General features: G+C 32.1%; 1 long non-coding RNA gene across 1 annotated transcript; it reads left to right on the forward strand.

Annotated features, from left to right (window-relative positions):
* The first annotated feature begins 491 nt into the window (after positions 1–491).
* On the forward strand, positions 492–23,737 carry LOC145271450 (uncharacterized). Its single transcript, XR_013865881.1, has 3 exons — positions 492–806; positions 20,396–20,999; positions 21,204–23,737. It is a non-coding gene; the product is annotated as an uncharacterized LOC145271450 (long non-coding RNA).
* The last annotated feature ends 1,750 nt before the right edge of the window (positions 23,738–25,487 follow it).

Raw genomic sequence — 25,487 nt, forward strand, 5'->3', positions numbered from 1 at the left:
CAGAATGTTCAAATATTAGTTTGTCAAAAAAACAAAACAAAAAAAATGGATGAAAACATAAAATAACATTATAAATTGAATTAATGTTTGGTAGATTTGGCCTGGTAGACCAACAGTCACCAACACACAACCTACCTTTAAAAACTTGTTTTCTAGGGGGTTTCGGGTATGCTGAAAACGAATATCGCATTTAGTTTTCCGCAAATGAGTAGTTTTCCGGATATTAAGCAATGAAATTTTTTATGTAATACGTGGTGGCCATTGTTGTACGCGCAAGTGCGCATATACTTTTTTTCCCCACGGTAGCCATCTTGGATGTTGACATGTGCACTGCATCTCACAAAGAGGTCTCGTTCAACTTTAAACTTTTAAAATTATTTTTATTTTTAGAAACCGTATTTCTTTTTTCCGGGATTAAAAATAAAAAAATGTAAATTATTATTTCAAATATTTTTGATTTTTTAAAAAATTTTCTGCGGAATAGTTTTCTCCACGGTAGCCATCTTGGATGTTAACGCGTCTATCTCATGAAGGAAGTTTCGTTCAACTTAAAACGTTTTAAAATTACTGAATCGTTTATTTTTATTTTTAGAAACCTCATTTCTTTTTTCCTGGCTAAAACAAAGGTAAATTATTATTTCTATTTCATTTTTTTTTTCTGCGGAATAGTTTTCTCCACGGTAGCCATCTTGGATGTCAACACATGTATCTCACGAAGGAAGTCTCGTTAAGCTATAAATAGCTCGGTCGTTTATTTTTAGTAATAAAAAAATCATCATTTTTTTTCCTGAATGACCCAAAAAAAGGTAAGTTATTATTTCAAGTTTTTTGTTTTTTTTACACAAAAAAAAAAAAAAAAAAATGTCATATTTTCGCTAATTTCGTAAAATGAATGTCATCTTTATTGTCTGCCTGGAAAAACCACGTGGTTGAATTGATTTTTAATGTTTAAATCGATTTCACCCATTTTTCGGGGATTTAGCAGAGAAGTCAAGTCAACAAACGAAAAAAAAAAGTGGGCGATACTGAAATATATAATTAATAAATGTTGCCATAACAAATACAAGTTATTGTTGTAGGGTTTGTTTTACAATCCACAGCGATTCGAAAAGGTGTAAAAAATTCAAATTTAGAAAACTCGTCTCCGGAAAACTCGACCCCGGAAAACTCGTTCCCTTTCGCTAGGAGTTTTTCCGGGCACCCAAAAATTCTAATATATATATACTCCTGTATTTATTATTATATTTGTGTATTGATATTCATATTATAACCCTTCGGGTTTGTATTACTGTACACATAGATTCGAAAAAGTTGTCAAAAAAGAAATATATAACAAATAAATGTTATCAAAGGCAAGATAAGTTACTTTTCTAACAAACTGGATATATTTTTTGTTTTTTTATTCAATGTAACATATTTATTCAGCTCGAAAAACATACAGTGTTTACCGATGTATTCGAAAATTGAAGATGGCGTCTCACACCCTCTTTAACACGGTAAGTTTGGAAAAAGGTGTTATAAATAAAAAAACTATACAAAATACTATTAAAAACCCGCCGAATATATGTCAACCTATGTCACGGTAACATATAGTGAGCAAGTTTTTAACATAATTTTATCCGTTTTTTATTTATAACACCTTTTCCCAAACTTACCGTGTTAAAGAGAGAATAAGACGCCATCTTGAATTTTCGAATACATCGGTAAACACTGTATGGTTTTCGAGCTAAATAAGTATGTTACATTGAATAAAAACACAAAAAATATATCCAGTTTGGTAGAAAAGTAACTTATGTTGCCTTTGATAACATTTATTTGTTATATATTTGTTTTTTGACAACTTTTTCGAATCTGTGTACAGTAATACAAACCCCTCTCTGCAACATAAGTTACTTTTCTACCTAACTGGATATATTTTTTGTGTTTTTATTCAATGTAACATGTTTATTCAGCTCGAAAAAATGCAGTGTTTACCGATGTATTCGAAAATTGAAGATGGCGTCTCACACCCTCTTTAACACCGTAAGTATGGAAAAAGGTGTTATTTAACACGGTAAGTTCAGGAAAAGATGTTATAAATAATAAACTAGACAAAATACTGTTAGAAATTCGCTTATTATATGTTACCGTGACATAAGTTGACATATATTCGGTGTTTTTTTAAATTGTATTTTATCTAGTTTATTATTTATAACACCTTTTCCCAAATTTACCATGTTAAAGAGAGTGTTGGGCGCCATTTTGAATTTTCGAATACATCGGTAAACATTGCATGTTTTTCGAGCTGAATAAACATGTTACATGAAAACGAAAATAACGTTTAAAATTCCAGCAAACGATTAGTTTCCAAGATATGAAGAATTTTAGGTAAATTGAGCAGTGAGCACCCACATGTTGATGCTCTAGCAGTGTCAGAAATTTCGTGAAAATAGCGAATAATTCCACCCCATCTTTCCAAGCTTATAACTCCTCGAAAAATGCAATTCAAGCCCTAATTTTTTTTTTCAATTAAAGGAGCAAGGACCAAGATTTCATTTAAAAAAAAAAAAAAAACGTTTTTTTTTAAAAAGGTTTTAAACTTCGGACTTTACAGGTAAAATTCTACAAGAACAATATGTTTTTTTTTGTTTTAAATTTGAATATATTATGTATTGACCTTTTCTCTTCAATTTGTGAGTAAATAATTATGTACTTATGGGGGTCTAAATTAATTATTATTAGACATTTACAAAATGGGAGGCGTGAATTATTCGACCCCCTGTCTTTCCAAGCTTATAACTCCTCGAAAAATGTAATTCAAGCCCTAATTTTTTTGTCAATTAAAGGAGCAAGGACCAAGGTTCCATTAAAAAAAAACAAACAAACAAATAACGTGGTTTAAAAAAAGGGTTTTAAACTTCAAACTTTACAGGTAAAATTCTAAAAGAACACGATGTCTTTTTTTTTAAAATTTGAATATATTATGTATTGATCTTTTCTCTTCAATTTGTGAGTAAATTAATTATTTACTTTCGGGTTACTAAATTAAGTATTTACTTTTTAATAGACACTTAAAATTGGGATGGGGGGGGTCGTGAATTTAAAAAAAAAAAACGTTTGTCTAAAATATTATATTCGATTTATTGGAAAGAACATAAAATTTCACACTGACCCTGAAAATATCGTAAAAATAGAATCAATAGAAAAATTTTGATAGATTTTTAATTGAAAAATATTGAGTTCGGAAAATTCATTACTGTTTAAAAAAAAAAATATTTCTATTACTTTTAAAACAACTGTAATAGTTTATTTTGGAAGTATAATCCATAAAGAAAATAAATAACCCACTTTTTACAGAGAAATTACGAGATTTTTATATTTTATTCAATGATGCTCTGCTCTAGGTGTATCAGAATTTTTGACACCCCTAACAGAAAACTGCGAATAAAATATAGAAAACTCGTAATTTCTCTTTCTAAAGTGGGTTATTTATTTTCTTTATAGAATATGCTTCCAAAATAAACTATTTAAGTTGTTTAAAAAATAATAGAAATATTATTTTTCATTTTTAAAAAAACAGTGTTTACAAAGTGCGTGCGTGCGCTCAGGCAGCCATTTTGTTACGTAGTGAAATCAATTGATTTTTATGAGATGAATATTTTTCAATTTTTAAACTTTAAAAATCTATCAAAATTTTCCTATTCGTTCAATTGTTACGTTTTTTTCAGGGTGAATGTAAAATTTTATGCTCTTTCCGATAAACTGAATATAATATTTTAGACAAACGTTGTTTTATAAATTCACCCCCCCCCCCATTTTGAAATGTCTATGAGAATTTTAATGAATTTGGGAAAACTCGTCTCCGGAAAACTGGTCCCCTTTCGCTAGGTAGGAAAACTGGTCCCTTATTGAATAAATGTCGATTGAAAACACATTTTATGATCGTTCTTGAAGGAGATATTGTTTTTTAAAATAGACTATAGCTCCCCCCCCCCAATATCTTTTAAAAATATTTTTACTTGTTTAATGTTTTTTTAATAAAATCGATTTTCTAAGTGTTCGTTTTCTACCTAACTGGTAAAGTTCTTAGTGGTTTCACTTATTTTAAAGCGGTTAGTATGTTCATAAACGAGACCGCTTTTTTTATATTAATATAAAAAGAATTTATGGGTTTGTATTACTGTACACATAGATTCGAAAAAGTTGTCAAAAAACAAATATATAACAAATAAATGTTATCAAAGGCAAAATAAGTTACTTTTCTACCAAACTGGATATAATTTTCGTGTTTCTATTCAATTTAACATGTTTATTGAGCTCGAAAAGCATACAGTGTTTACCGATGTATTGGAAAATTTAAAATGGCAGCCGACTCTCTCTTTAACACGCTAAGTTCGGAAAAAGGTGTAATAAATAATAAAATAGACAAAATACTGTTAGAAATTTGCTCAATATATGTTACCGTGACATAACTTGACATATATTCGGTGGTTTTTTAATAGCATTTTCTCTAGTTTATTATTTATAACACCTTTTCCCGAACTTACCGTGTTAAAGAGAGAGTCGGCCGCCATTTTGAATTTTCCAATACATCGGTAAACACTGCATGCTTTTCGAGCTGAATAAACATGTTAAATTGAATAAAAACACGAAAATTATATCCAGTTTGGTAGAAAAGTAATTTATCTTGCCTTTGATAACATTTATTTGTTATATATTTGTTTTTTGACAACTTTTTCGAATCAATGTGTACAGTAATTGATTAATAAATATTTAGTGATTACTTTTTCTCTTAATGATTGATTTTAGAATTTTGAAGTAAAAATTTTTAAAAATTAAAAATTAGTTAACGAGAGATTGTTAGCACATGGCATCCCTCGCGCCAAAAAAATATTTCGTTTTTAATTTATTAGTTAATTTTTGCAAAATTTGACAGGACGACAATAAATGTTGATAATTGATAAAATTATAATTTTAAATAACGCATGAGTGCATTTTGTATGAGAGAAAACAAAAACATAACAAAAAAACTATCATAATTAAAAAACCAAAACAAAAAAGTAATGAAGAATCGAATCGCTCCCTGTTTTTTAATTTTTTTGTTTTGTTTTTTATTATTGTTTTTATGACTCCAAAAAACATCGTTAAAATAAGAATAAAAAAATTTGTAATTAACTTTGTATGAACATAATAAACGCTTTAATATAAGTGAAACCACTAAAAACTTAGCCAGTTAGGTAGAAAACGGACACTTAGAAAATCGATTTTATTTATAAAAAAAAAAACATTAAACAAGTAAAAATATTTTTAAAAAATATTAGGTGGAGCTATAGTCTATTTTAAAAAATAATATCTCCTTCAAGAATGATCATAAAATGTTTTCAATCGATATTTATTCAATAAGGGACCAGTTTTCCTATCTAGCGAAAGGGGACCAGTTTTCCGGAGACGAGTTTTCCCGAGACGAGTTTTCCTGGAACGAGTTTTCCGGGCACCAATTTTAATTAATTTTGGTTGACACGTTTTATATATCACAAATTGAAGATAAAACATCAATAAATAAAATACTCAAATTTAAAACAACAAAAAAATATCACTTATCTGTAAATTTACCGGTAAAGTCCAAAATGTAAATCCTTTTTTCGATAACCACATTTTTTTTTTTTTTGTTTTTTTTTTTTACGTGGAAGCTTAATTTTTGTTTAGAATTTTCCAGTCAATATTTTTCGGTCACTGTATATTTTTATATTTAATTCCTGGTTTCCTTTTTTTCGATATAAAAAAAAAGACGATACCATATAATGCAGATTTATAGTATAATAAATAAAAAATGCAGGTATTTCTTTAAGATATTAAAAAAAAAAATTACATTTCATATCCTTGTCATTCCGTAATCCGTGTAAATCCAAAAATAAAAGATCCCAGTTTTCATGTACGATAGCGTAAAAGCGCCAACATTAAAAAAAAGGACGATAAGTTATCTCCCTTTGGTATCGAAAATTCCTTTAAAATTACGGCCAAATCTGTTCATTGCAATATGGCCATAAAGTGGGTGCCCATTTGACGTCACATTTGTGACCATTTGTAAAGTTTTTTTCTCTTTGAAACTACTAGTTTCGTTTGCCGTATATATAAATGGTTATTTCCGTTTTCAGCGCCCCCGAAAACCTTTAAAAGTGGAAAATTTGAAGGAATATAGTCCCATATCGAGATTACTAACGTTTCTGAATTAGTGTTTTTTACATTTATAGGCTTCCGTAGATAATAAAGTGACAATCTTAACATCCGGTTTCTTTAAACTTTCTTGAAAGACACGCGTGGTCATGATATGTGTTGGAAAAATCCTTCCATTTAAAAAATACATGGATTATAATACATAAATATGAATAAATTCTCATACAGGAAGATTAAAAGAAAGCATATCTTACTCATTAACCAGGTAAGTTATATATTTTGCCATTTTAAAAATATATCGTAAGATTCAACTAGTGTTTTGTTCGACATTCCGTGAAATGTTAAGTGAAGAAATCCAAGGAAAAATAAATAAAATTGTTTATTTCTCTATTAAAGCTTTTATGATATTAAAATTTGGTCTTTGCTCGTTTTATTGAAATAAAATTTACGGGTTTAAATTACGTTTTCATATTGTTATAATCTGATAGACAGATAGGTGTCTATTCAAACAACTGTTTCTTATGGCGACTCGGCTGAAAATTCTGATACTGCTATTGATTCTCCTCCAACAAAAATTCGGCAAATGTGTATTTCAGCGGCTTAAATTCAAGTTTTACACGTGTGGCTGCTCAATTTACGTAAAATTCTTCATATCTTGGAAACTACTCGTTTGCTGGAATTTTAAACGTTATTTTCGTTTTCAACATCCCCAAAAACTTATAAATGTCTTAATTTTCCAAGTTTTTTTTTTTTCTATAGTGTGGAAAGTCGATTGTCTGTCCCTTTGCTGATCTTATATTCCCAACATTCCCAACAGGTGTCGCTAGCAGTGTATCATTCCAAAAGAAGATGGTGGGAAGTTTTTCTTCGATAAAATTTCTCATAATATTTGATTTTCTTAAATAATAAAAAAAACTACTTGATCGATTTACGTGATTTTTGGAATATGACATTTTCATGCAGTGACAATTACGTACATTATAAAGATTTTTTTTCAGATTTTTATAGTAAAAAAGATTACTAGTTGCCCATTTATAGACTTGCTTTAACACAAAGGGACACTATTTATCATTTTTTTTTTCTGTATCGATTCTTCAAAGCATGCCCTGTTTAATAATGGTCATGCATTATTCGGCTCGCTAAAAAAAATTGTTAATTTATTAATCAAAGATTTTAAAATGGCTTTTTTTCGTATAAATATTTAAACATTTTTTTTTTTTTTTTGCTTAACTTAAATTAATTATTTTACTTAACTATTTCACTGAATTTCACACTTCAAAACTCAAAAGAGGGATAATTAAACACAATCAAAGTTCTGATATTCAGACGTCAAAATAAGGTATGCAAACAATTTTTTTTTTGTTTTTAATCTATAATCCTGTCCCTTACAACAAGACAATGTTTTGTTCAGTTTCAGATGATTATTTTAAGCATATTTGGACCCTCCCCCAAACAAGGGAGGGGGGTTGTAAGCAAAAAATATATATAAATAAATGTCGTTTATGAAAAATAAGTACACTGTTATAAAGTTCATTCTCTTAATAATCACTGAAAATTTCGTATTGATTGGATAATTACCTGATTTTTGGTAGATTTTTAAAAAGAGGGTCTGTCAAAAAGTACTTGCCTGACCCCCCCCCCCGTTTTGGCGGTGCCGAGACTAGATGTACGACAAAATCCCACCCCTTCACAGTTGAGATCCCTTGATGTAAGAGAGCCTTCTACTCCAGTAGTTTCTTCCCCAGAACTACTACACTTTGGAATTCCCTTCCGGGTTCCCGCTTCCCCAACTGTACTGACATGCAGAAGTTCGAGTGTAACGTGAACCAACATCTTGTTGCCCTACTCCCCACATTGTACCCCTGTAGTAGGTGTATCAGAATTTTTTTGGAATTTTTGACACCTAACTGCGAATAAAATATAAAAAAAACTCGTAATTTTTCTTTTTAAAGTGGGTTGTTTATTTTCTTTATGGATTATACTTTCAAAATAAACTATTAAAGTTGTTTTAAAAGTAAAAGAAATATTATTTTTTTTTACTTTTTAAACAACAGTAATGAAATTAATTGAATTTTACGAGTAAAGTATTTTTCAATTTTTAAACTTTGATCCATTTCCACATCTAAAATTTCAAGTGTTTAGACCCAAAATTGACAGGAGTTTGGTAGAGAGTTTGCAAAGGTCAAATCAAATTTCTGGCGGAAAACTGATTAAAAATATTTTCCCAAATCTGAATACCACTTATGTCAAATCTGGAGTCTGTAAATGCAAAATTGACAGAGTAGTTTGATACAGAAATGTACACACACACACACACACACACACACACATACACACACAAAATTTCACTTCTATAGATTTATAGTTTCAGTCCTACTCACTGCAACAACTATGGAAGGCAGTAATTACTGAAGATACAGTTAAAAGATGAAGCATTCCTATCCCATTGTGGGTAACCACTTGACAAAGGTCAGGGGAATAGTTAGCCGAAACGTAGTGAAACAACAACTATAAAGATGAGGATACTAGGATGTGTGTGTGTGGAGATACTTCTCAACCTATATACTCGATGGATTTTTAATCTACATATGTGAAAGTTGGTATATAGGGTATTCAGACAAATAGAAAACTTTTTCATCTGGAAAAAAGAGCTACTATGTGGTCAAATTAAAAAAATTTGGATAATTTATAAGAGATAGTCCCTTTTTGCTCACGTAGAAAAATGGATTTCCTTAACCTAAACAAAGCTATAAAAGTGAGGATATGTATGTGAAGACACTTCTCAACCTATATACTCAACAAATTTTTGATCTACATATTTGAAAGTTAGTACATAAGGTATTCAGACATGTGGAAACCGTTTTAATCTGGAAAGAGGGCTTTTAAGAGGTAAAAATTGAAAAAAAAAAGGGGGGGGATTCATCAAATTTTTATCTGTCAAATGAATGTGCATGCGTGCATCATTTACATGACAGATTACTTATGTTAAGAATAAGTAGGTTTGAAAACATTTTTTAAAGATCGTGTCAAGCTGGTCTAATGGTTATTATACTTACTGTGTTTAGTATTTTTTTTACTTACAAGAAGTGAACTGTTTAGAAAATAACATAATACTCGTGTGAATATGTCTCGGGTTCTTTCCAGATTTTCGTTTTACTTTATTTTTTCTGAAAGAATTTAACGTCTTGTCTCTATATATATAAAAGCCAAAGTGTGTGTGTGTGTGTGTGTGCACTTTTTCTGTATTTCCGCAAAAGGCTTTTTTCGCCGGGCTTCTCGCCTTAAAACTTTTTAGATGCTGTCTAGATAATATGTACGACTTATGGAGATTGCGTGTGTATTTAATTTGTCCGGCTTTTAAATGCTATTTTTTCCAGATTTTTAGATTGCCGCATGTCCTTCATGACAAGATGGCTTCTATGCATGTGTCAACACGCACAAAAAACGTACCTTGAATTCGTTTGAATTAGTGGTGGGACGATTAATCGGAGTCGTTAATCGTAAGAATCATGTATTTTGGGAGGTATCGGAATCGGAATCGCATCGTTAAAAAATACCTTAATTTTCCGATTCCTTCATTACGATTCTTTTATCCTGATGTTGAAAAAAATGTCCTGATATTTCTAACGGCAAGAGAGAAATGTAGCATGTTATAAAAAGAAACCAAAGAAATTCATTATTAACAGGGCAATGCTTAGTGCCCTTCCCTTACAAGGTTCATTCATTCAGATCTATTGTGATCAAAACTACAAAAGAATTAACTTGAAAAGAAGTATGCAGGGCTCTACATTGCGAGTAAAAAAAAAAAAAATGCTTATCTTTTTGGCTACTGTGTTTTTTTACTGACAAATCTTCTAATAGTGAATGAAAATGCTTTTTCAACTTATATTTTCTTAAAACGAGCAAAGTCAAATTATTTAAACAGTAAAAGGTTTAATAGAACAATATACTTTTTTTTCTTTTTTTAAAAGAAGGCTTTTGAAAGAAATATCTCTAAAATGAAATTGATCACGTATTATTTCGCAAAATTTGGACAGTAGTCGGTTTCTTTTGATGTTTCAAAAAACCGACCCCATACCTATATCTTCCAAACCTAAAGTTATTAAATAACCCCTTCGTTAATTTAAGGGTAATTAATTCAATTCAGTCAAGTTTTTTTTAAATTTCATTGAAATAAAATCCATTTTTTAATTTTTTTTTCTCCAGAAAGATAAAACCCTGAATTTGATTATATTAAAAGCAAAATAATATCTTTTTTCTAGAATTTTAAATTGAAAATTAAAAAAAAAAGTGTTTGACGCAGTTTTTTGCCGAACGAAAAAGAAATTAATATATATTTTTTAAAAGGTGTTGTAATCAATTAATTTTTATGTCTAAATAATATTTACGATTAATTAAATAATTTCATTTTAAAAAGTATTTATAAATAGAATTTTACTTAAGACTTATAGTTTAGCAATATTGAACCGCATCAACCATGTGTGAATTGAACACAGTCAACCAAAAAAAAAAAAAAAAAACAAATTCAAAAGAAATGCATATTTGCATTTCATTGTGTAAACTTTTATACATTGGTTTCAAAAATTAAATTCTATAAGTTTTTTTTTTTTTTTGTTAACTACTGGTTGGTACAATTTATCGCTCCATCCCTTTATATTTTTTTCTTTTTGTCTTTTTTAGCGGATTATTTTCAATTAATTATCCAAATAAGTGACTAGCTTTAAAACAAAATTTAATAGTAATTTATTTGTTTACAGATAAACTGAATTTTCTAATATGGCCTCAAAGTCCAAAAAAAAGTCTTGCATGGAAACTTTTTGAAGTTTTGCAAAGTCTGTCAAATTAAAATATCGCGAGGAACAAAACCATCTAACATGACCACAACCAACATGTTAAAACATTTAACCATGAAGCAGAAGCATCCAAATGAATTGGAGGAGCAAAATAAAAAAGAAAAGGAACAAAAAAATTACCAACTAGTCACTCAGAGCAGTTTTATTAGTGCGGGTCGAAATCGCAGTGTCTTTTTTTTTTTTTGCCTAAGTCACCAATTTTTTTAACCTTCCTTAACTTCAAAGAGTAAATACAATATATACAACTAAAAAAATAATTTTTAAAAATGCTGATTCTATTCATGAAAAATTCTTTTAACTAGAAATTAAAACTTAGGTAAAGATAGCTGACTGACAGCAACAGGAGCACTGGTTAACTACTGAACCACATGGAAAGGTGTGGGGGAGGAAAAAAGGAAATTAAAGGATGATAATAAATTATGATAATCGTCTTTGAAAGGCACTAAACTCCTAAAATTTACTTCTTTAAAATTTTAGGCGGCATTCCCGGGCGATTTTAAAGCACTCTCTCTCCAAAAAAAAAAAAAGATTTAATTTTTAACATTGGGAAAGATATATTCATTATAACCGAATTCCTGTATGAAGACTGGATCTACTTTATTGGACGTTAATTTGTGAGATAAGTAATTTTTCAATGTTTAATGTTTTTAAAGTTTCAATTATCAAGTAAATTTTTTTAATTGCGTTTTTTTGTTGAATTTATTTATAAAAAAAAACAGGGTTTAAAATGTATTTTTCAAGGTAACAAGCTTCGAAATAAGTCTAATTAAAAAAAATCACTTAATTTTTAATTTCGACAACCCTGAGAATTTAATTATTAAAAAAATATTGAAATGTGACATTTTTTTTATTTAACATTTCTATTAGTTCAATTAATTTTCTTTCAATAATTCATTTCACTCAACAAACTTCACCATTTATTTTTTTTTTTTTAATCTTTTTCTGTAATTTTGGTAACTATTTTTGCTCAATTTTATCTAGTATTTCATTTGTTTTTATAGTGGTATAATTTTTATATGTGTTCCTTTGATATACACTATTTCAAAATTAGTTTGGCTAAACTTATTCTTCACGTTAGAAACAACGTGTAAAAGCAATGAAAAAGTAAGAAAAAACAATAGGTGTTAACTACTCTTTGTGAATTATGGAGGTCTGAAGAACTGCCGTCACAAATACAACTATCAATAGCCAAACAAAAAATCGTTTTTGAAATTCCTTTACTTGTAACTTTTCGCTGTACCTACCTTTTGGTATAAAACACAAAAACTTTCGATTAATGGTATTTCTCAAATATGGTCGTTAACTTTGGAAGGGTTATTTTGTATCTACGGCGCCATGTCACATTGTTTTTTTCATTACACACGTTCATTTATAAATTATTAAATTAAATATTTATCTTTTTTTATATTTAATTAGTATATATTTTCTTTCTGTTCCGCTATATATTTTTTATTTAATTCATTAAATCTGTAAATTATGAGGACCAAAATAATGAATCGTGTTAATTTATTCTCTAATTTTCTTGTTTTTGTTCTGTTATATAAATTCTATTTTATTTGTTTTTGCTCTGAAGGATAAATTCTATTTTCTTTGTTTTTTTTTTCTGTATTCCAATTAATTAAAATAAATTTTCTCTAAAATAAATTTTGCTAATTTTTCCGTTTAGTTTACTATATAATAATTTTATTTAAACCAAAACACGACGGTGTAGACATAAAATATCTCTTCCAAAGTTAGGGAACATATTTGGGAACTACCGACCATAAGTATAAAACTACCTGGTATATTTCAAAACAATAATTCCCTAGGAATCGGAATCGGACTTGGTATCGGAATCGTTAATCAATATTTTCCTGGAATCGGAATCGTATAAAAATTAGGAATCGTCTCAACACTAGTTGATACATGACGCCGTAGATACAAACTACATTGGCCCACGCATCCATAGCACAATGGATTGATAGCGTCGCATTATCTTAAGATTTCAGGTTCAATCTGAGTTATCAAATTTTTTTTATTTTTTGATTTTTAAACTTGATATTGTTCCGTCTGCCTGCTTCCCACCGGACTACAACTTGGATGTCTTCAAGTCCAACGTTAACAAATTCCTAATGAACCGTTCCCTTAAGTAAACACTTCATCAAATCTCCACACTAACGTACTGTACTTGCAATAACCCTTATCCCTGAATAGCTTCCGGGCCTTGATAAGTGGTGACCACCATGTAAAAAAAAAAAGTTATTTATACCATTTTTTTATTTTTATTTTTAAACTTAGTATTGAAACTAGGTTATTTATACCATTTTTTTTTAAATTTTTAAACTTAGTATTGAAACAAGGTTATTTATACCATTTTTTTTTAAATTTTTAAACTTAGTATTGAAACAAGGTTATTTATACCATTTTTTTTAAATTTTTAAACTTAGTATTGAAACAAAGTTATGTATACCATTTTTTTATTTTTAAACTTAGTATTGAAACAAGGTTACTTATACCATTTTTTTTATTTTTAAACTTAATATTGAAACAAGGTTATTTATACCATTTTTAAAAAAAATTTTTATTTTTAAACTTAATATTGAAACAAGGTTATTTATACCATTTTTTTATTTTTAAACTTAATATTGAAACAAGGTTATTTATACCATTTTTTTCCGCTTTTTGCTGTTTTTTTTGTTTTTCCGAACATGTTCTTTTTTTTTTCTTTTCATTTTTTTTTTAAAGAAGTTTTACGTTCGTTTGCTGTTTTTTTTGTTTTGGTTTTTCCGATTTTTTAAGAAGTTTAAACAGGGTTATTATTTTGCTTATTCTTTACCCCCCCCCTACACACACACCTCCAATGCCGGATACCCCCGCTAGTTTTTAATAAGAAATCTGCATTCATTAAAATTTAATATTTATGCATATTTTATAACCAGGTAACATCATGCGCCTTGCTAATCTTTTATCGATTTTTTTTTTCTTTTTACAAGATGGTCACCACTTATCAAGGCCTGGAAGCCACTCAGGGAAATTGTTAGTAATAGAATAAGCAATAGTTTGCGCGCGTGCACACATGCACATACACACACATGCACATACACACACATGAACACACATATACATGCACACATACACATGCTCCGTGTATCCTCAATGATTCTGAGTTAAACAGTTAAGCGGGAGAAGATAATGACATACCAAGGTCGTATGTGCAACATGAAAAGAATTAAAACAAAAAGAGCTATATTATATAAAAGGCAAAATGGGTGCACGCGTTTGTGTGTATGTCCACAAAAAGTTTTTTTTTTTTTTTCAGTTAGATTCCGGGAGAAGTTTTTTTTTTTTGCATACTTTCTAGATTGTAATATCTCAGATTTGCGAACGGACATCATTTCTATCATTTGTTTTTTAGTTTTAAAAAATTCCCACCATGCGTTTGTTTGTCTTTTTTGTATTAACTAGCAGGGGTACCCGGTGTTGCTCAGGTGTTTAGAGGTGCGTGTGTTTTTGGATAAATTAAAACAAAAGAATGATAAAAAAAAATCATTGCCCGGATGTTTGTGTCGAGGGGGGGGGAGTTTAAAAAGAGTTTTGGTAGGTAAATAGGAAGGATCGAACCCGAAGCCTTGAAGTTGGAAAATAAAGTGTGAAAAGAATTAAAACACAAAAAAAAAATTAAAAAATACTAAAATAGAACAAGATATAGTTTTTGTTTGTTTTACATAAGCATTAATATGTCAATACACATTGTTTTGCTCAGCCAGTTACAAATGACTGGAGACCTCTTCTGACGGTATTGCAATAAAACTTACTCATGTAATCAACTTCGAAAAGCTAGTCCTTACCTACAAACTTGAAAATATCTAATCCTAATTGTGGCCTCTCACGAATCTCGAGGACCATTAGGGTTTCTGGTGGATTGGCTATCTTATATTTTCTACAGGTTATGTTAAAAAATAGTCTCTTATATCACTGTTCATATTTGGAGCAGTATTCATTCAATATTTTCACAAAAAATAATATAATTTCCAAAATATTGAATGTGGTTTTAATGATAACAATTCTCACAAAATTTTAATGATAACAATTCTCACAAAATTTTAATGATAACAATTCTCACAAAATTTTAATGATAACAATTCTCACAAAATTTTAATGATAACGATTCTCTCAAAATTTTAATGATAACGATTCTCTCAAAATTTTAATGATAACGATTCTCTCAAAATTTTAATGATAACAATTCTCTCAAAATTTTAATGATAACAATTCTCTCAATTTTAATGATAACGATTCTCACAAAATTTTAATGATAACGATTCTCACAAAATTTTAAAGTCTCATTTCAGTTTTTTTCAGTTTTAGCATACTTTGTAATATCTCAGATTCGCAAACACACATCGTCTCTATCTTTTTTATCAAGTTTTGAAAAAATTCCCACCATTGTAACCGATGTTTGTCTTTTTTGTATAAATAAAGCTAAACTAATCGAACGCTGCCTGGGTAGTATCTGTTCTGTAATTCATTGTTGGTCAATGTATTGGAAACCCTTCATACTGAGATAATTACTGTTTATACAGCCAGAGTGTCCCCTTTTGGGGGGAGCTGGTTTTCCCCCACATTAAAAACTACTTTGTGTCTTATTTGCTTTCGTGGGGAAGCAAGTAAATAAAATAGAAAGCCGGAAGCTCGACCTTTTGGATGACAAATATCGAAAAATTGGCTAAAAGCATTAATTCCTTCAACCTCAATTGGGCACTTTTCTACAAGGATGGGTTGCTTTTTCTGCCGATATTTTCGAAAGTCATTCCATTTTTTTCGATTAACTAGCCTTAATTTAAACCTTCATCACTTCTGATTTGGTGATGGGTGCAACAGCAAACATGTCAACTTTTTTTTCACGTTCTTTTCCTCCTTTCGTGGTACGGGTTCGAGCCTGCTTGCCTACTACGACTTTTTTTTTTTTTGCTCAACAAACACCTCCAAACACCCAGGCAGCGCCGGGCACTTAGACTAGTCTATAAATATAAAAGCGAAAATGTATGTATGTATGTGTGTTCGCTTTTTCTGTGTGTGTGTTTTTTTTTTTTTTTTTTTTTTTTTTTTTACAAGGGTGTCACCACTTATCAAGGCCCAGAGGCCACTCGAGGATAAGGGTTAATAGGTATACATAAGTCATTGTGATTTTAGCATAGTAAACAGTGGGAATTTTGAAACTTGGATTTCTTAGAGGGACGATTCAATTAGAACTTGTTCACATTGGACTTTTTCTTTTTTTTTTTCATAGGTATCAACTCATTATCAAGGCCAAGAGGCCACTCAAGGATAAGGGTTAAAGAGTGTACAGTAGAAATTGGACAATATAATAATCATTAGTAATGAAAATTTGTTAAATTTGATAACTTATATGGAACGGCTCATCAAGAACTTATTTACGTTAGACTTGAAGACAACCATATTGTAGTCAGCCGGAAAGCAGGAAAACAGAAGACAATTCCACAGGTGTGCAGTTCTTATAAAAAAGCTTTGTTCATGGAATCTACGTTTAGGTTTAGGCACAGATAAAGAGTGGGGGGAATTATTGATAGTGTTTACAGCTAGACGAGTGTTTCTTGCAAAAGTTTTGAGAGGGGGGACCATAGATTGAAGCTCAGTCGAACACTTTCCATGAAAATAACGATACATCAGAGACAAACTCGCAACATCTCTTCTGTGAGATAAAGGTTGCAAGGAAGAGAAAAGGACATCTCCTACGAGGCTACGAAGTCTATTTTGAACTATATCAAGGCAGGCCAAGTCCTTTCTAGCAGCTCCTGCCCAGATGTGGCAACAGTATTCCATCCTTGGACGTACCTGGCTCTTATATAGATAGAGAATAGCATCAGCAGTGAGATATCTACCGGATCGATAGAAAGATCCGACCATTTTTCCAGCTGCCTTGGCAACAGATTTGATGTACGTGTTCCATTTAAGATCAGGAGTAATGGTCAAGCCAAGAAGTTTGTCAAAACTTGAGGCCTCCTGAAGACGAGAGCCATTCATTTCAATTGATGCCAGATGTGGATCAGAATGTTGATGATGTAAAGAGAGAAGCTTGGTTTTAGATGCATTAAAAGTAACCAGCCATTCTTTACCCCATTGTACTACGTGCTCAAGATCAGTGTCTACAAAAAGCTTCTTTCAGAGAAGCGGTTGGTCCATTCACAACTTTTTAAAACTTTTTATATCACATATAAATCGTAATATCTCAGTTAACAACAAAGCTCGCCTGTCTATTTAATTTGCTCGATTTCAGGAAGATAAATATTAAATATTTGGGTTAGTCTTTTTCTTATAACATCTTGAGAAAATAAAAATTACTATCCCGCAGTCAAACTTGACCTCATTAACTCATTAAAACGGGCACCTGCCAAATCCAAGTAATTAAATGAATTCAAACGTGTTTCCGTAAGCATGTTGCGGTGGGGCAATGGTTAACATCGCACGCTTTTTTTTTTTTTTTCCACAACTTTGCCTCAAGGGTTCGGGTTCGATCCTCATACTTACTTTTTTTTAACCCCCCCCCTCCATACACCCGGGCAATGCCGGGTACACCTCGCTAGTTCTATATAAAAGTGATTTATAGAAGACAATACAATGCAAAGTTGTAACAAAGGACCACAATTTGAATGAAATTGTGAGCAACTTGCATAATTCACCTTATATATGGATATATGTGGAAATATTTTTTTTTTTTCAATTATATTTCACTTTTTATCTCGATCAAAACCCCCGCTAGTCTATATCTATAAATATAAAAGCGAAAATGTATGTATGTGTGTTCGCTTTTTCTGTATGTCTACAAAAGGCTTTTTTCAGAGAAGCGGTTGCTCGCCTAACAACTTTTTAAAACTTTTTATATCACATATAAATCATAATATCTCACAGTTAACAACAAAGCTCGCCTGTCTATTTAATTTGCTCGATTTCGGGAAGATAAATATTCAACATTTGTCGCTCGCCGCATGTGGGTTAGTCTTTTTCTTATAACATCTTGGAGGGGAAAAAAGCGTTCAGCAGTAAATGAATACTATCCCGCAGTCAAACTTGACTAACTCATTAAAACGGGCACCTGCCAAATCCAAGTAATTAAATAAATTCAAACGTGTTTCCGTTAGCATCTCGCTGTGGGGCAATGGGTAACGTCGCACGTTTTTTTTGTTTTTTTTTCATACTTTAATTTACAACTTTGCCTCAAGGGTTCAGGTTCGATCCTCATACTTACCTACAAAAACATTTTTTTTAAACCCCACCCCCCACCCCCAGAGTTTCCACACACACCTCCAAACACCCAGGCAACGCCGGGTACCCCTCGCTAGTATATATATAAAAGCGAAAATGTGTGTTTGTATGTATGTACTAGCGGGAGGTACCCAGCGATGCCCGGGTGTCTTGAGGTAAATCAAAACTCGGGGGGGGGGGTAAATAAAAAAAATGTTTTGGTAGGTGAGTGTATGAGGATCAAACCCGTACCCTTGAGTTGGAAATTAATGTGTGAAAAAAAAAAAAGTGCTACGTTAACCATTGAGCCATGGCGACAGACAACGTTAAGCTTGTTTGAATTTATTTATTTAACTATAAAAACAGGCATGCGCAATAAAAGTTAACTCTGCTCCTTCCATTTGACCTAATTAAGAAGGTCAAATAGAAGTCACGCAGCGTTTGGATTTGTTTATCCAAATTTGACTTTCTTCCCCCAACAGATGTTGGGGAGGGGAAAGCAGCTTCCAATTGTCCAGATTGAATAATAGCAACTGTACAAGATTGCTTCTGGACGTTTTTCCCGGCGCAATGCCGAGAAGACGTTGTTTGAGTTTAGTTTCACATATTTATACTACAAAGCCCAATCAACACGGGAGAAGCCAAAATAGCAATAATTTTGTAAAAGTCGACGTGAATAAATCTAGATGCGGTGCGCTTTCCCAAATCGTACATATTATTATTTAGGACCCATATAAACAGTTGTAAGCGATCGTAATGACCCCGGAACCGTGTGTGAGAAAAGCCTTTTGAAGACATATACGAAATGATAAAACACATTTTGCCTTTTATATATATAGATGTGTGTTTGTATGTCTCACAAAAACTTCCCACACAGTTCACGGATTTTTGCCAGATCGGTATCATTTTAAATTTCCAACCTTTGCCCGACAAATATCGAAAAATTGGCCAAAAATGTTTATTCCTTCACCTGAAATCAGCCCTTTACTACAGGGGGGGGGGCTCAGCAAAAACCGTCCTCTCATGATGAGTTCGCTTCTACACATGCGTCATACGACGTCGTAACTTAATTTACTTTAAATATGTGAAAAAGCGACACAATTTCGTCGACGTCGTCTTAGCTCAGTTGCTTAGAGCGTGGCCTCATCATCTAAACGTTTTGGGTTCGAATCGTGGTGTGAAATGTCTTCTTTTTTTTTTTTTTAAAATTTTTTTTTTAAATTTTAATATTGAAGCATGGTTATTTAAGCCATTTTTCACGTGTTTTCAGATTTTTTAACGCTGGCCGATTTTATTTTCAAATTTCACCTCAGGGCTTCAGGTTCGATCCTACCAACTTTTACCCCCTCCCCCCATCGGGTTCTTTTTTATTTAACAGCACACACACCTACAAACACCCGGGCAACGCCGGGTACCCCCCGTTAGCATAATATAAATCTCGGCCATGTGTGTTTATATGTCCGCAAAAAACTTGTCATCTGCCTCAAGCGGGCATATACCTGGTATCGTTAGAAAATCTCTCGGACACATAATATTGAAAAATTAGAGAAAAAAAATCTCTCGGACACATAATATCGAAAAATTAGAAAAAAAAATCTCTCGGACACATAATATCGAAAAATTAGAAAAAAATCTCTCGGACACATAATATTGAAAAATTAGAAAAAAAAATCTCTCAGACACATGATATCGAAAAATTAGAAAAAAAATCTCTCGGACACATAATATTTAAAAATTAGAAAGAAAAAAAATCGTCAATTATTTCATGCCTGTATGGTTGATTTGTTTCATTTAAAAAAACATTTGTAATGTCATAACATCTGTGTTGTCGTGGTCTGATCGATAACATGTTTGTGCCCATCATACTACATCTTTTTTTTTTTTTCGCTTACAAAATTTTGCTTTTGGTTTCCTTTCTAGCTGATGACACTCAAGTCCCGTTTTTTTTCTTGTTTTTTTTTATTGACTATAATTGTATTTTATGATCTATAATTGTATTTTATTTTTTAATTGACTATAATTGTATTTTATGATCGAGCAACACTGGGCACTCATCCACCCCCACCTCCTGCTAGTTAACTATAAATCAACTTTAGCTTCTAATTCTTTTTATTAATGGTTTAATATTATTTTTCCTTTATTTGTAGGTACACATTATTTGGGGAAAGATTTCCAAGGTCAACAGAGAATTAAAAGAAAATTCGATCCTAAAGAAAAAAATATGTGAACGTTTTCCAAACATCTTCAAGTTTCAAAGAAGAAAAACCTTGAAGTGTTTCATAATGATTTTGTTTATTGTTTCTTATTCAATAATTATTGTTTTCAATTGACATTTAAATGAAAAAAAATGGGAAATTGTTTTACTACAGAAAATAAAACAGCGGAGTAGTACTCCATGGTAAGATACTTACGGCCTTCCATAAACTTGGCAATAGATGAAAGCAAGGAGTTGGATCAAAGAACCAGCAAACTATCAACAACTATATAGCAGACACTACACTTGAAGGATATGATGGACTGTTTTATACGATTGGAAACGTCTGACAATTGATAACAACTTAAAGCAGTTTAAATACTAAAACGAATGAATTTTTGACAACGGAGTGGGAAAATGTGATGAAAATTGTCAGAAAATAAAAAATATACAAAATATAAAAAAATATGCAGAAAAAAAAACAACACTCCACAGCTCTACATTCTTTTGAGGCAACACTCCACAGCTCTACATTCTTTTGAGGCAACACTCCATTGGTCAAGATCAAAGTGTAGTATCTGTTCTTCAGATGCTGCACTTCTATTTCTTGTTCTCTTTCGGTGGAGGAGAAATCCTCCACGACTGAGACAATTTTTATTTTTGTACCTTTTCTCCACGTTAAAAAACGACCCTGGTGTCTAACTCTGTCCCGTGGGGAGGCATAGTAAATAGGTACATTCTTTTGAGGCAACACTCCACAGCTCTACATTCTTTTGAGGCAACACTCCACATCTCTACATTCTTTTGAGGCAACACTCCACAGCTCTACATTCTTTTGAGGCAACACTCCACAGCTCTACATTCTTTTGAGGCAACACTCCACAGCTCTACATTCTTTTGAGGCAACACTCCACAGCTCTACATTCTTTTGTAGGCAACACTCCACAGCTCTACATTCTTTTGAGGCAACACTCCACAGCTCTACATTCTTTTGAGGCAACATTCCACAGCTCTACATTCTTTTGAGGCAACACTCCACAGCTCTACATTCTTTTGAGGCAACACTCCACTGCTCTACATTCTTTTGAGGCAACACTCCACAGCTCTACATTCTTTTGAGGCAACACTCCACAGCTCTACATTCTTTTGAGGCAACACTCCACAGCTCTACATTCTTTTGAGACAACACTCTACAGCTGTTTGCGGCAACACTCCACATTCACAAATCCTATTTTGTGTAAAATACAAACTTTAAAAATTTGATGTCTCTTTTATTTGAGAAACATGATTCAAATCACAAACATGAATAACAGACATGAAACCGTTTCCCTGCAAAATAAATAAATAGACAAAGTATTGCACATCAAAATAAATACAAAAAATTACTTGGAGTTACAAAACAAAATCTTTTTAACAATTCTCACAAATCCAAACTAGATTCGAAATCCATGCATGAAAATAAAACTCCAACCTGTAAAATTTTAAAATTTTGGTGTGACTTTCATACGAGAGAAAATCTCTGATCCTTGAAAACAACTTTTATTCCAGAAAATAGACCCCAAACCATTACATAAAAACGCAAATCCTTTTTAACAAAACTCCAACCAATTTTGTGACACGCACAAACTTGAACATTTTGATATGCCTTTTACTCGAGGAAACATGAATCGAATGACGAAAATGAACCAGTTTTTCTGTGAAGTGTGTGGACTCGCATTTCAAAACAATTCCACACTCATGAGGCACAAGAAAATGCACCGCGAACAGAACAAAATGTCTGCTTTGCTTAAAACCCCGAAAAAAGCGAAAACGTTTCCGAGCGAAGAAGTCGAGTCGCAACCAAATTCCAAAACGTTAGCAAAAACAGGCGTCGGCACGGAAAAAGAAAAGCGGTTTTCGTGCCGCATCTGCGGATCGAAATTCATGTACAATTATCTTCTGAAACAACACATGCTCATGCATTCAGGCGATCGTCCACACTCATGCAAGGTTTGCGAGGCGAAGTTTGCGGCTCGTTCGACGTTGATGAGCCACATGCGACGCCACACTGGTGAGCGCCCGTATTTGTGCAAGTTGTGTGATGCGTCATTTACACAATCTTCTGTGTTGGGAAATCACATGCGAACACACACGGGCATCAAACCTTATGTGTGCAAGTTCTGCAACGTGCGCTTCACTCAAATTACAAACCTAAAAGCGCACATACGAAGACATACGGGTAAAAAGCCGTTTAGCTGCAGTGAATGCACTTCCTGTTTCCCTGTGAAAGCGAGTCTGGAGATACACATGCGCGTCCACAGTGGCGAACGTCCGTACTCGTGCGACGTCTGCACTGCAACATTTGCTGAATCATCGAATCTGAAGAAGCACAAGCGCGTGCACAGTGGCGAACGTCCGTACACGTGCAACGTCTGCGGGTCGTCGTTTTCACAAAGCTCAAACCTCACGACGCACCTTAAAAGACACAATAAAGAGAATTGGCATCCATGCAACATCTGCGGGCTTAAATGCTCCAATTTGATATCACATATGCGCATACACACGGACGAGCGTCCGTATCCATGTAAGATTTGCGGTAAAATGTATCAAACAAGTTCGACTATGCATGCGCACATGCAGATCCACACCCAAGAGAAAACGTATAATTGCGACATTTGCAAATCGTCGTTTTTACGATCACAAAGTTTGAAGCAACATGTGCTGTTGCACTCGCATGAGATACCATATGTTTGCAAAATATGTGCATTCACGTTTGTGAATCATTCGAACTTGAAAGCACACATGCAAATACATAGATAAGTAGACAGGAGTTGGTGATCAAGTGGAGGTCTAGGCGATTATCAGTCCGGATATGAGATTTTCAGATTACCTATTCACCTTCTGGTGCTTAAGAATGTGCTACGTTCTTTTCCACAACATCCGTCCTTGGCCTTCATGTCAAGATCAAATCCTTGTTTTTTCAACATCCCCGGTCACTCCTCTCTACTCAGAGGTCACCTTCCAACCCCCCCTCCACCCGTTGCTGTTTTTTCCCACTTCCATTAAGGTATTTTCCCCAATCCCCATTAGGGATCACCCTGCTTGTTTTCGGTTCCCCGGAAACAGTGGGGGGGGGGTCTAGTCACCTAGATTAGTACAGGGGGGGGGCCTCACTAACAACCCAGTAGGATTTATTATTTGTTTTTGATATGAACACTTTTGATTAGTTTTCTCCACTCCACGAACAATCTTTCTCTTAATTCAAAAACTTTTTATTTTCTAATGACATTGAATTTTATTTTTTCACACATGCACACACACACACATACACAAAATTAAAAAAAAAACGACCCTGGTGTCTAACTCTGTCCAGTAGGGAGGCAGTGTAAATAGGAACATCAGTAGCGATGACGATCAAATTTCTGATGTTGACTGATGACTGGTTTGATTTTGATTTTTTTTTTTTCTTTTTTTTCTTTTTTCTTTTTTTTTTCTTTTTTTTCTTTTTTCTTTTTTTTCTTTTTTTTCTTCTTTTTTTTCTTTTTTTTTCTTTTCTTTTTTTTTTTTTTCTTTTCTTTTTTTTTCTTCTTTTTTCTTTTCTTTTTTTTTCTTTTTTTTCTTTTCTTTTTTTCTTTTCTTTTTTTCTTTCTTTTTTTTCTTTCTTTTTTTTTCTTTTTTCTTTTTTTCTTTCTTTTTTCTTCTTTTTTTTCTTTTTTTTCTTTTCTTTTTTTCTTTTCTTTTTTTCTTTCTTTTTTTTCTTTTTTTTTCTTTTTTCTTTTTTTTTCTTTTTTTTTCTTTCTTTTTTTTCTTTCTTTTTTTCTTTTTTCTTTTTTTTTCTTTTTTCTTTTTTTCTTTTTTCTTTCTTTTTTCTTTTTCTTTCTTTTCTTTTTTTTTCTTTTCTTTTTTTTCTTTTTTTTTCTTTTTTTCTTTTTTTTTTTCTTTTCCTCCTTCAGCCTGCCTGCCTACTACTACTTTTTTTTTGCTCAACACACACCTCTAAACACCCGGGTAGCGCTGGGCACCTAGGCTAATTATATATAAATTCTGCAATATTTCAATTATAAATTTATATGTTTTACTAGAATATAATTGTCTTTTTCTTTTCCAATTTTTACAACCTACCCTTTTAATTTTCTAAGTTTAATCTTAACCATATTACTTTCATGCTCGCATTTTTCTATGTAATCCATGATTTTTTTTTTGTCCAGATCATGAGGCTCAAAACTTTTCTGCTAATATTAATTAATATTAATATGTAAAGCAAGAAAAAAAAATTAATTCTTTGAATCTTGTATAACTTTGAGCTTAAAAATAATAAAACAAAAAAAAATTTATTTATCATAACTCCTCCGAAAATGAAAGCGAAAAATTCTCATGAGTTACACACAAATTAAAATACGAGTGTAGGTGTTGGTGATTATCGGTCTGGATTCGAGGGGCTTGATGATCTTGGGATTACCTATTCACCTTCTGGCTCTTAAGAATATGCTGCTTTTTTTTCCACAATGTGAGTAGCGACGACAACCAAATTTCTGATGTTGACTTATGACTGGTTTCAACTTGATTAAAATAGTCTTCAGTTCTAGTGAAAATAATTGGAGGAGAAATAAATATAATTAAATTAACTTTATTTTTAGTCAATTTTCACAGAAAACAAGACAAACAGGGGTGAAAGACAGCGGATGCACCATCCCAAATGTGACAACAATACTCCATACATGGACAAATGGAGGGAGATGAGTAAAAAGATGTTTGTTCACATTATATTTGAACTTCTGCATGTCAGTGCAGTTGGGAAAGCAGAATCCCGAAAGGGAGTTCCAAACTTGCACCTAGGGATCTCTATTGTAAAGGGGTGGGACTTAGTTGCTTGTGGGGTTTGTCAGCGGTAGTTATGTTGAGGAGGTACAAGAGTTTGCAGTTCATCAGAGCATTCACCGTTAAGGTAATTGTAGAACAGGCAGAGGGATGCAACATCTCATTGATGGGACAGAGGCTGAAGCTTAGGTGACAGTTCAGGACCTATCAGATTGGTGACTCTTTTGAACCCTGTCCAAGAGTGAGAA

Source organism: Euprymna scolopes, chromosome 46, assembly GCF_053919585.1.
Source record: "Euprymna scolopes isolate OS-2025 chromosome 46, ASM5391958v1, whole genome shotgun sequence".
NCBI classification, from domain to species: domain Eukaryota; kingdom Metazoa; phylum Mollusca; class Cephalopoda; order Sepiida; family Sepiolidae; genus Euprymna; species Euprymna scolopes.